Below are 12,172 nucleotides of genomic sequence, written 5' to 3' on the forward strand. Positions count from 1 at the left end.
TGGATGGGGTGCTTCCTGGCAAACGACATAGAACGAGAGCCCTTTGTCTGGGTTTGTGCGGGGAGAGGCTCAAGGGTTGGGGTGGACGGAGTGCTGGCGTCCACCCTGCTGCAGGGGGTTGCCTGGTGAGACCACACTCCAGAACAACAAGCAGGGCTCTCACGCACTTCCCATTTAGTCTCAACCAGCAGGTGCCAGGTAACTTGGAGAGGCATGCGTGCCTTGGGGATTAGAGAAATTCAATTAAATTCAGATAACCTTCACACTTCCCTTCCAATTCCCGCACACCCAACCAAACAGACCCCTGGACCGTCTCAAATTTGCCCAGCATTAACCCCCTTCTCTTTGTATCTCCCCACTATCTGCTGAGATAAATGGAGGTCCCCAAGGAAAATTCTTCCTTTTGAGACTTTCCAGACCTCCTCAGCGAAGTCGATGTATCCGGCATCACTGGGGGTTAAGGAATGGCTCAAAGCCTTGAATGGAAACAGAAAGTGTATCTATTTACCTGGAGAGCTTCCTCTCCAGCTCCTTCACACACGGCCTCGTAATGCCGAAGGGAACAATGCCTGAAATGCGCCCGTGGAAGCAGCCCCAGTGCGGAAGGCGGTGTGACTGGTGGGAGTCAAGGTCTTCCGCGATTGCGCGAGAACGCTCAGTAATGATGATAAAGCACTCAGAAAGTAATGATGTACTTCAGTGCCCACATGAAGCACTTTTAATTTTTTTTCTTTTGGACAAAGAGAAAATTGAAGTGGGCAGCTTCAGTGGAACACATACCTCTGTCCCTAACTTGTGCCGAGTGGTCGATCAAGGAACGTGAGCGCCATCGTCGAAGGCGTTATCACCAACACAACATTCTTTTAGAGGCTGAGAGGCAGACCTTTGCCTCTGTCGCTTTTTCTTGCCTGCGAAAGCATTTCTGCTAGAGTGCTGCCTCTGGAGTGGGGTACTCCGCTGGTGTCTGAGGGCTGTGGGCGTTTGGGGCAGAACTCGTCGACTGAGGAGGTGAGATACGGTTTGGTGGTGGGTGGGGGGAAGCATGCTAGAGGCCTTTCCAGGAGAGTAGGGGTCTAACTCTAGGTATATAAACTAGCAGAGGGGAACCTAGGGAGCCCCAACGAGCAGGACACGTATTGGGTAGCTTTTGCTACAAAATACTGTATGACGAACCACCCTGAAACGCACCGGTTTCAAATGTCACTTATTCTCCTAAATCTGCAGATGGGCTGGGCTTAACCTGGAAGCTCTGTCTCACTACTGAGTCTGCTGGGTGAGGTGACTCTGCTCCACAGGTGCTGATTCTGGGCCCAGGCAGAAGGGGTGGCAGCTCCCCAGGGGAAGGGCTTCTGAGGCTATGGCAGAAACGCAAGACAACATGGTCTCTTAAGGCTTAGGCTGGAACTGGCTGAGTCACGCTGGCCCATATGCCATTGGCCAGAGAGAGCCTCACGGCCAAACCCAAAGTCAACAAGTAGGGGTCAAACTGTGTCCATGATGAGGCCATGGCAGGGGTATGAGTGCAGGGAGGAGTAAAGAACCGTAGTGAGTCATTCCATCTCCACGTGAAACAACTTCTGTTGAGCATCTATCACTTACCATTTACTTTGGTCTCTTATATCCATTGTCTCATTTTTCCTTCTCAGCGTTTTCGGAGAATAGGAATCGTTATGCCCACTTTACAGATGATACTTGGTGAAGTAAGGTAACCTGAAGAAGATGACATAGCAGATTTGGGATTAAAACCTAAGTCTGCCTAACTCCAAAACCCAGACTCTTTCATCCATCCATCCATCCATCCATCCATCATTCATCCAACGATCCATCTTTCTATCCACCATCCATCCATCCACCCATCTATCCATCATTCATCCAACAATCCATCTTTCTATCCACCATCCATCCATCCACCCATCTATCCATCATTCATCCAACGATCCATCTTTCTATCCACCATCCATCCATCCATCCATCTATCCATCCACCCATACATCCACCCACATATTCATTCTTTCAACCAATATTTCTTGAGCATTGTTCATAAGAAAAACAGTGAGCATGAGAAGTCAATAAAATGAAGGAGAACAGACAGACATGTTTTTAAAGCACCTACTATGTGCAGAGCTCTTTTACATATGACATCCAGTTTAATTCTTCCAACAACTTGAGGACGGTTATGTGTGGTCTGGCAATGGGGAAAACAAGACTCACAGAATTCTGTCTCTTACCCCAATGTCATACAGCTGGTAAAGGCAAAACCAGAATTGAAATCTGCTCCTTCTGATGCCTTATGCCTTCTTGTTTCGCCATGCCATGCCATCTGCACCCCGCCTCCTGCCTCTTGACTTTGTTTCTCCAAATGGGCATATCCAGCCACAACCCTTGAGCATTTCCTGGTAGGAAAATCTTATCATGTTGCTCGAGGCATGACTCTTCGTGAAAGGTCAGGGGAGCCTGAACTGAGAGTTGCGGGCTAGAGTTTGTCCCAAGGTGCTGCATCTTTGATGGCTAGAGATGGCCGAGCTGAGACAGGAGAACCAGAACAGATGGAGGAGTTTCTTGGCTGCTCTTGGTGCTATGCTGATGGCGCTCCCTTGCAAAGACTCCTGGTAGAGCATCACCTGTGCTGGGCACTCCTCCCCAGGCTTCTAGAGCCCATGAGAGGGTTATCGTTGCTTCTGGCTGGCTGCCGTGTCTTTCTGAGCCCCTGGGAGACAGTATGCTGGAATATTATCTTGAGGCTATAGAACCAGAGGAAGTTAGAGATAGGAGAGCCCTGGGAGCTACCCGCCCCCCCCCCCCCAAATGGAAACACTGAGCCTAGAGAATGTAGCAAAAGCTCCTGGCGCTCCACTTGGACCCTCTGTAATCATGGCCATTGTCACACCCACTGGCTCCTGATGTACTTGCACTCAAAGAGCCAGCAGTGGGCCCTTTTGCTGGAGAACTGTCCTCAGGAGCGAAGTCTACTTAGCTCATGCATGCAAATGACCAAGAGTGTTTGGGAACCGAACTCTGGGTACCACGATGCCCTTGTCTCTCACTGGGGCAACACTGAGGTGGGCCAGGGCACCTGAGGGTTTGCACCATAGCTACCCTCTGTGGGCCTTGGCTGGATACCACTCCCTTGTGTGGCCCCCTTTCCTCCCAGCCCACCTCCCTTCTCCTCTGGGGACAGTGTCCCAATCATGATTTCATGGGAACCCTCATTGCGGAGGCTGCTTCCGAGGTACCTGTCCCAAGTCGGAGAGGCAGAAGGGTGCAGAGGAGAAACAACTACTGATCTTACAGCGAGCAAAGCTGACTCCAGTTTTACTTACAGCTGGGTTGACCATCACTGAGTCCAGATGATCAAAGGTCATTGGTGCGATTGGGTTTTTGTCAAGCGGTCTGGCTGTCCTCCCTCTGATCAGTTCAGCAAACATGAGCCCAGCATCACCTGTGTGCCAGGCTTCGTCCACTACGAGACAATCAGTGAATGGATAAACCCATTCGCCGTAGTCAAGGGAGATTGCGGAGGATGCGCAGGAGACGCAGGGGAGCACTGAGCCCCTTTGCGGGGGGCAGGTATGGACATCCTGTAGGAAGTGGGTAGGATTGGTGAGGTGGACCAGTCGGTGGGGAGGCCATTCCAGGCAGAGGGAACGGTGTGAACAATGACACGGAGGCACAGCAAGGAGTGGCTCAGATTTGCTAAAAGATCGAGTTCAGGGCAGAAGGTAGCAGATGTGACTAGGGAAGCCAGCAGGGGGCAGAACCAGAAGGGCTTCGTAGACCGCTGTAAGGAGGTGGCTGATATCCACGACAGCCCAGCAAGGTGGGGACATGGTCCGATGGAGATTTTAGAGGGTGCCTGTCTGCTGCCTGGAGGGGGTCCGGCTGGAGACAGGAGGCCGTTGCCATGGAGATGAGAGCCTGCACCAGAGAGGTGCTGGTGAGGAGGGGACTCCTCTCTTGCCCTTCAGGCTCTGGTCACATCAAAGATCTTAGATTCCCTCCATCACATGCCTTTCTTTCTCATGATGCCATGTCTGCTCATGCCGACCCCTCTTCCTGGACGCGCTTCATGCTGCTTGCCCGCTGGGATCTCCCTCACTCGCCATCAAGCCCCAGCTCAACCACTACTACCTGCTGCAGACTTTCCTTAACTTCCTGTAGCCAACTAGGGACTTCATGCTTGATGTCTTTGGTGCACCCCCCCGCCCCCCAACTATGTTCCTACTGGCCCAGGAATTCGTTGAGAGTTGGGGCCGCAGTTTCCCTTTCTGTGCCCTCCCCGTGTTTCTTGGCCCTTAGATGTGCTCCAAAATATGTCAAGGGGAAAACCATAATGGAGCACTGTTAAGGGGTGTGGCAGGGACAGGGACAGTGCCACACGTCCGTGACCCCAGCAGACGGCAGAGCCTGGCAAGGGGTGGAAAGTGGCTGAATGCTGACTGATTGGGAGGATCTGGGGTAGGGGAGCCTACAGTTCTCGGAGTTTCCTTAGGGGCACGGGGTGATGGGATTAGATTTCCCTCCACCACTGTAGCTTCCACTATAGATGAACCCAGAGTTACTAGTGGTTCAGTCCCCAGGTCGCTCTTCCTCACTCACACCACCATCTGGCCCGACAGCCTGCCCTGTGCTCACTGGGTCCTTCCATCCTATGGCCCCACCACTTGGAATATTCTCCTCATGCAGCCAGCGGATGGCACAAGGCTGCAAGGGCGCCCGGGACGGTGTTCTGGGCCGGGCTTGGAGGTGGCACCCTTTCCTTCGGGCCACGTTCCCTCGGCCAGAACTCAGTCATGAGGCCACACTTAACCGGAAGCTTGGGACATCTAGTCTACCTGCATGAGTTTTGATGGACACACAGCAGCCTCCACCACAGGCGAGTTACTTAGCCCCTCTGAGTCAGCTTTTGCTATAAACGAGGAGTCATCAGACCCCCTTCCTCTGTTGTGGTGCGGGGAGACCTTGCTGCCATAGAACATGGTCTCCTTAGGAGCTGGCTACACCGAGAATTGGTAGCCCTTTCTCACTATCCTTCTTAAGTCGTTGTTATCAAACCTGGCCTCAGCACCACTATGTGGGGACAAAAACCCACCGCTGCCCTCAGCAGCATCCCACAGTAACTCCCCTGTCCAGACCTGGAGGAAACCCCACAGCACCCCTTCCGGCACCCACGAGTTGCCTGAGAGCCAACGTCTTCCCTTGACGAGGTGCGTGAGATAGAGACATTTGAAAGACCTCTGTGACACTCACATTAAGCCCTGGCCGGACGAGACCGCGCCTCCCAGCCCGTCCTCTGCACCCTGATGGGTGTTGTCATTGTCGCTCAAAATACCTGGAAAAAATAAACTTTATTGAATCCATTTTCACATTGAATGGAAACATGTAAGTCTGATTCTTTCAACAGAAATGCTTTCAGAGTAACCCCCGCTCCTCAAATTCCTCCTCCTTTAAATAAAAGGCTCCTATTTTCCTCTCTCTCTCTCTCTCTCTCTCTCTCTCTTTTTCCTCAGCTGTGTTGTTCAGCGGGCGGTATTATGTGGAGGTTTTCCTACAGTGGGAGCCTTTGGTGACCCTTGTCTTAAAAAACTGCTTAAGCATTCAATAATAGCCCATACAGCGGCTCTCTAAAAATAAACATCTGCTTATAAAGAATTTAACCTGGGGACGCCACACTTTAGAGGAGAGGGCATCCTTAATGGACTCTTAGTGCAGAGCCGAAAAGGAGTCTATTGCAGCTGAAAACTGACAGCCTCTCGTTGTCATGATACCGGGGATATTGTCAACAGCTGGGCTGGGAGACTCGGAGGGGTGGTGGTGAGGGTGGCTTGCTGGGAAGCGGGCAAGAAGGGCGCCTAGGACAGACTTTATTAGTCTTTGGACCATCCTTTGGCCACCCATGAAGAGGGGGAGGTGGAAAAGAAGCCAGAAGGAAGGAAAGGGGAGGCACGTTGGGTGTGGCCCTGAGGACAGCTACGGGATGCAGCCAGACGGGGTTTCCTATTCTGGTTTTGCCACTTCCTGGCTGCAAGGCCCTGTGCACGCCCTCAACCTTCTGGGCTTCATATATGCATCCCTAGCCTGGAGATGCTGAATCCACACTGTTAGGGGTGCTGGAAAGATTAGAGATGGTGTCCCGGGACGCAGAACCGGGGGGCGCCCAGGGGCATGGTTAGAAAGGCCCAGAAGTTGGGTGGGGGTTTGCTTGGGGACAAGTCCGACCATTGCTGCTGCAAGTGTCACCCGTCAGGCTCTCCCCACCAACAGCCCCGTGAGGATGCTCTCCTATTTCTCAGGTAGGGGGGGCTGTGAGCCCCCAACCTACACGCGAAGCTGGAGTGTAGACTCCGTCCTGGGCTGTCGCACACGATGCTCATTCCGTAGTGTGTGCCTGCTCAGAATGTCTTCCCCCGGAACCTCACGCAACCTGAACACAACACACGGTAGCCCGGCTATCCCATCCGTCGGCCCACCAGCAAGAATCCCACGATTCCCCACAGCACAAAGTACCTAGACGGTACATGGATACAGGTAGGGGAGAGGGTGGCCACACTAAGGTCTCTGTTCTCGTGGAGCCCCATGTGGGTGATGAGCTAGAGATGGGTAGGCGGTGACAGGTGTGGGTGGCAATGGGAAAGAGCAGAACCCCCATCCACTGAGGGTGGGAAAGTGAAACAGGGCAGCCACTCGGGGAAAACAGGCTGGGAGTTTCCCAAATGGTAGAACATAGAGTCTCCATGGGATTCAGCAATTCTACTCCCAGGTGTGCACCCAAGAAGAATGAAAACATGCGTCCGCCTAAAAACGTGTATGCAAGCGTTCACGGCAACGCTATTCATAATAGCTAAAAGGTGGAAGCCACCCAAATCGGTGGGTGGACGGATGAACAAAATGTGGTCTGCCCAGACAACGGAATATTACTCGGCCGTAAAAAGGAATACAGCACAAATGCACAGTACAGTGCGGATGAGCCTTGAAAACAGCATTTGAAGTGAGAGAAGCCAGTCGCATAAGACCACATACTGTATGATTCCAACTGGATAAAAAGAACAGGGGAGTCTATAGAGACAGAAAGGAGACTAGTGGTTGCTTGGGCTGGGGGGATGAGGGATTGCGGGGTGCTAGCTAAAGGGTACAGGGCTTATTTCTGAGGTAACGAAAATGTTCAATATGGACTGCGGTGATGGTTGGGGACATCTGTGAAGATAACTGTTGCACGATAGAGTTTATTTTTTTTATTTTTTTATTTTTTAAAATTTTTTTAATGTTTATTTTTGAGACAGAGGGAGACAGAGCGTGAGTGGGGGAGGGGCAGAGAGAGAGGGAGACACAGAATCCGAAGCAGGCTCCAGGCTCTGAGCTGTCAGCACAGAGCCCGATGCGGGGCTCGAACCCACGAGCCGGGAGATCATGACCTGAGCCGAAATTGGACGCTCAACCAACTGAGCCACCCAGGCGCCCCTGCACAATAGAGTTTAAATGGGTGAATTGTATGGGATGTGGCTATTGTCGCAAACAGGCTGTTATTTAAAAAGCTGAGTTGTAGAGGAGTGGGTGCCTAAAGAGAAACTCAGGGGGTCATTTCCAGAATGTTCCAGAAGATGCCGGGTGGGGGAAAAGCAGTCGATGCCCCCTTTTACACAACTGGCATAGAGATGAAAAGATACCGCGTGCAAAGGCGACTTGTTTGGCCCCTGCTAGCTGGGGGACTTCAACAGACTAGTCTGCTTTCCTTTCCTGCCTCTGTGAATATCTCAGTGTAGACTCAAAATCCCAACGGGCTTACCAAGGGCAACAGGGCTTCCTTCCTACTTGGAGGTGGGAAGCTGCTATAAGCCAGCTTGCTGACAGGGAGGACATAGGTGAACGTGTCCCATAGCCATCTGACTTTGGGCAACGCTCGGGTCCTGTAGGAGGTCACTTGCACCCGTCAGTGTATGTGTGAGTCTGGCCAAGGACCGCCCTCCCACCCCAAAGAGCTGTCCACCCTCCCTGCTCTCCAGATGGGCTGAGTTCTCTGTTCAGGCTCCTGGTCAGGAGGTCGAGGTTCGTAAAGAAGTCGGGAGGGCTCACAGGTGTCAGACAGTCACACACGAATCTCGCTTCCAGACTTTTAAGAAAGAGCATCCTTGTGAGCAGGACGCCCGGGCCTGTCTGAGCTGTGCTCTCTCTCCTGTAAAATGGGGGTGACTGTCCTCATCACAGCTTGCTGCCTTCGGTCTCTCTCTCCAAAATAAATAAACATTAAAAAAAAATTTTTTAAGTTAAGAAAAGACCCTCTTAAAGAGGGTAGAAAGGATATTGATTTAGGAGTGGCTGGAGTCTTGCTCAGCCACTAAGTGGCAAGTGGCCCTGGGCAAGTCATGGCATCTTGGTGGACCTCAGTTTCCCCATCTGTGAAATGACGCGGCTGAATGAGATCATCTGAAACATTCTTTCCTGCCCTGTCTTTCCCAGGTCTCTATTGACTTGGAATGAAAGCAGTTCTTAGCGCTGACATAAATACCCATTTCCCGTAGCTCAGAAATCTCTGGGTCAGATTTTCTGCTTACCTGCCCCATGGAGATTGAGTCCGCCTGCTGGGATGAAGCCTTTGTGCACAGATTCCTGAAGGATAATAAGTCCTTTTCTTATCTAGCAGTGCATTAGGGATACGATGACTATAATTTCTTGTCTGCAAGGACTTAGCTTCAAAAGGAGAGTTCTTCCTCATAGGAGCTCAGGGACAGTGGCGACAGCCACGAAAATGTGTGGGAAATTAGAAGGGAGAAAGAAAGACTCAGGTATGGCTATTCTGGATATTTTCCATCAATCAGATTGCCTGGGAAATAGGAAAAACACATTGTCTGCTTCGAAAACAACCTGTCAGGAAATTATGACAACTCTGGATTCCTATATAACCACTACATCTCCCAAAGTGTGCAAATTACACATGCAATAAACAGGAATTCATTTATTTCCAGGAACTCACTTGGAACAAACTTGGAGTCGGGCACTCTTTGTTGTGGTGCTAAATGAGATTTTAAAAAAAGAAGTCTTTTAAATAGATACATCTATGTTATGCACAAAGGGGGAAAATCTACCAATAGATTGTTGGGATATTTCTTCTTCTTTTCCTTTGAATTGAAAAAAAAAAAACACTGTGAGAGTAATATTAAAGAAAACTGTGAAAAAAAAATCCCCCTGGTCTGAATACTCAAATCTAATTATTTCCATTTTTCTGTGTTTATTCTAATACTTGTCTGTGAGCATACATATTTTATAATACTGTAAACAGCGTAGTTCTATTTTGTGTCTTAAACTTTTCCTTGTAATGGTACATCATAAGCTTCTTTCCTGGTGGGACGATCTCTTTATCACTGCCATTGTTCAGAGCTGTGTAATATTTCAGCCAGTGAAAATATGCCAATTGGGACGATCATTCCCCGAGGGTCAAATGTGTGGGTTTTCTCCCCTCTGTGCTCACTGATACTGATCAAGGTTCAGGTGACACGGTCTCCGTCTCACCCAAAGTAGCCCATTATAATGATGCCCTATTGTGCTGGGTTGTCGACTCAATCTCTCCAGCTTTGCATAGGACTGTTGAAGATTTCTTCCCTAATTAATTGTCATAGCATGTATCTCTGCGGTGCTCGAGTCTGTCTGCTACCTCTGTGAGGTTTTCTGTGGCCCCCTTTTACAGATGGGGAAACAGAGGTGAACGCCTGCCCTAGGATGTCGGGAAGAGAGCTGGCTCTCGACTGGCGCTGGCTTATCTGTGCCACGCTGTCTGCCTGGGGACCCCCCCCATTCCGTCAACCGGACAAAAGTCTACCACCTGCGTTTGCAGAATGCCTGCTGAGTTCAGGGGATGTGGAAGAGGCAGGAGACCCGGCGATGAGCGAGGAGGGATCCTGCACTCAAGAAACCCACCTCCCTCCTGGTCAGGGAGACCGGTCAGGGTTCACGTTCCTGGGCAGGGCCACCATGCCCAGAGGTGATGTCCCAAACAGCTTCTTGGAGCCTCGTGGCCTAATCTGGAAAGAGGAGTAAGGTCTGATAGCCAGGCAACGGACGCTAGAATCCCTGTAGACACCAGGACAAGGGGGCCTGACCCTTGGGTGGAGGGGCACGTGTGTGTGTGGGGGGGGGGGCTGACTTGAAAACTAGGGGCTGATCCTGGAGAGGCAGGAGGCCACTTGTTCCTTCCTGGTGGTCCCATAATGAAGCACGGGCTTCTTCCCCTGGGCTTGGGTTTGGGTTTTACCCATCTCGCGTTTTCCCCAGAATCTGGCACTGGCTTATGCAGCTGAGGCCACTTAATGGGTGGATGAGTGGATCCACGATGCAGCCATGAGAATCTTTATAATGTGGCTCTGACCCTGCCAGTCCCTGCTCCAGATCCTTACTCCGCCCCTCGCTGCTCTTAGGATGGAATCCGAGCGCCTTCCTCCTGCCAGCAGGTTCCACGGCATGGCCCTGGCTTGTCACCCTGTGGGGAGTTGGCTGGGAGTGCAGAGGTCGTGTCCCGGAAGAGGCTGAGTGCAGGACCTCAAGCCAGCCAGCCCCACTCTGCCACTTGCTAGCCCTGTGACTGGTGGGCATCTCTGTGCTCTGTCTCCTCACTTCTATGGAGATGAAAGGAGAATCTTCTTCTGGAATTCAGTAAGAAGATGCATAGAGGACATCGTCCCTGGCATGGGGTGTTAGCTGCTCTGAGTATTTTCTCCACAACCGTTACCTCATCGAGGGGCGCCCCCAAGAATATGCCCTCATTAGAAAATAACCCAAGACCCCACCCGTGTGGGATGGACAGAGTCTGCCGCAGTCTGGACGGACGACGTGGGCCCCCTCGTCAGGTGACAGGCACCGAGACAGGGATGATCACTCTCGTGATCAGAGAAAAACAACCAAATTCTTCATTTTCAAAAAAAAAAAAAAAGAAAGAAAAACGAGAAAAAAAAAAAAAAAAGAAAGAGAAGAAAGCAATCTCACTTAAGAAAAGAGGAAAACTCAGCTCATCTCAGTTTATCCAAAACCTTTTCATATTTTCAGTTTTAATAGGATGTGACGGAAGCTGACATTTTTTCGAGCACCAAGAACTCACGTCACTTTGAAAACTTGCAAGTTGATTTGAAGAAGCACCAAGAGGTAGCCAAGACTCGCGCTGCTCACAGATGGTGGGGGATTAGGTGCCAGTTTGCCGAAAAGCTTGGAATCGGCAGACGGCGGAGGGCAGCTGGCTGAGGCCACCCGTGGGCAGGCAGGACGGGCTGCCCGGCAGGAGGGCCTCCAGGCCTTGGCCGCACCCCACCTGGCCCAGGTGAGAAGCTGGCGGATCTTCACCGGCGCCCTCCTGGGGCTCACGTCTGAGGGCAGGACGGGCTCCAGGGGCCGGGTGGGGGGGGGCATGCTTGTCCTTGGCCCACGCGGAGCCCAGAGCTCAGATGGAGCCTCTCGCTCACCACCGCCTAGCTGTGCGGCCTTGGGTGCATTCTTAATATCCGTGAGGCTGAGTTTCATCTTTGGGAGGAAAAGGGGAAAGAACCAGGACGTGGAGAAGTAACCACAGCTACCTCGGAGGGTATCAGGAGGAATTACAAGACCATATGGAGAGATGCGTTTGTAACTCGAAAGTCCGGTTAATTAATTCCCCCAGTGAGGGGACAGGAGGGGCACGAGGGCGTGTGGGGAAAATGAGGAATTTGTAATTAATTATGGAAGGTATTCACCAAGCCTCCATTCAGCTGTTCTGGGCATGAGCAGACTCCTCGGGGGAGAGGGAGAGTCCGTCAGTGGGACTGGGGTAGGGGCTGCAGAAGGCATTTAGGCAGAAGTCACAGCCCCGAAGAGGTCCGGGGCCGGAGTGGGTGGGGCCTGTGGGGACGCAGCGCCTGGGCCAGCCACATGGTGGGAGCCCGAGGGATGCCCCTGGAGGCTGCCCCCAGACTTCTGAACACACAAGGAATTGCCAAGCCACGGGCCACTAGCTGTATTCCGGTCCCAGTGGCACGTCAGGAGATCGAGCTGTCCTTGCATGAAGTGCCTGGGTCTTTGCGAGACCTTCCAGATGCCCAGGGGCCGAGCTTCTCCTCCGAGCCAGACCTGAGGCCAAAGGTGGCTCAGACATGATGTCTCCTGTCTCCGGGAGCTCGGGTGGGTGCGGACAGAGCCTGCTGCCTCTCCCTGAAGCAGGCAG

This window comes from Panthera onca, chromosome B3 (genome assembly GCF_046562875.1).
Source record: "Panthera onca isolate mPanOnc1 chromosome B3, mPanOnc1 haplotype 2, whole genome shotgun sequence".
Lineage (NCBI taxonomy): Eukaryota > Metazoa > Chordata > Mammalia > Carnivora > Felidae > Panthera > Panthera onca.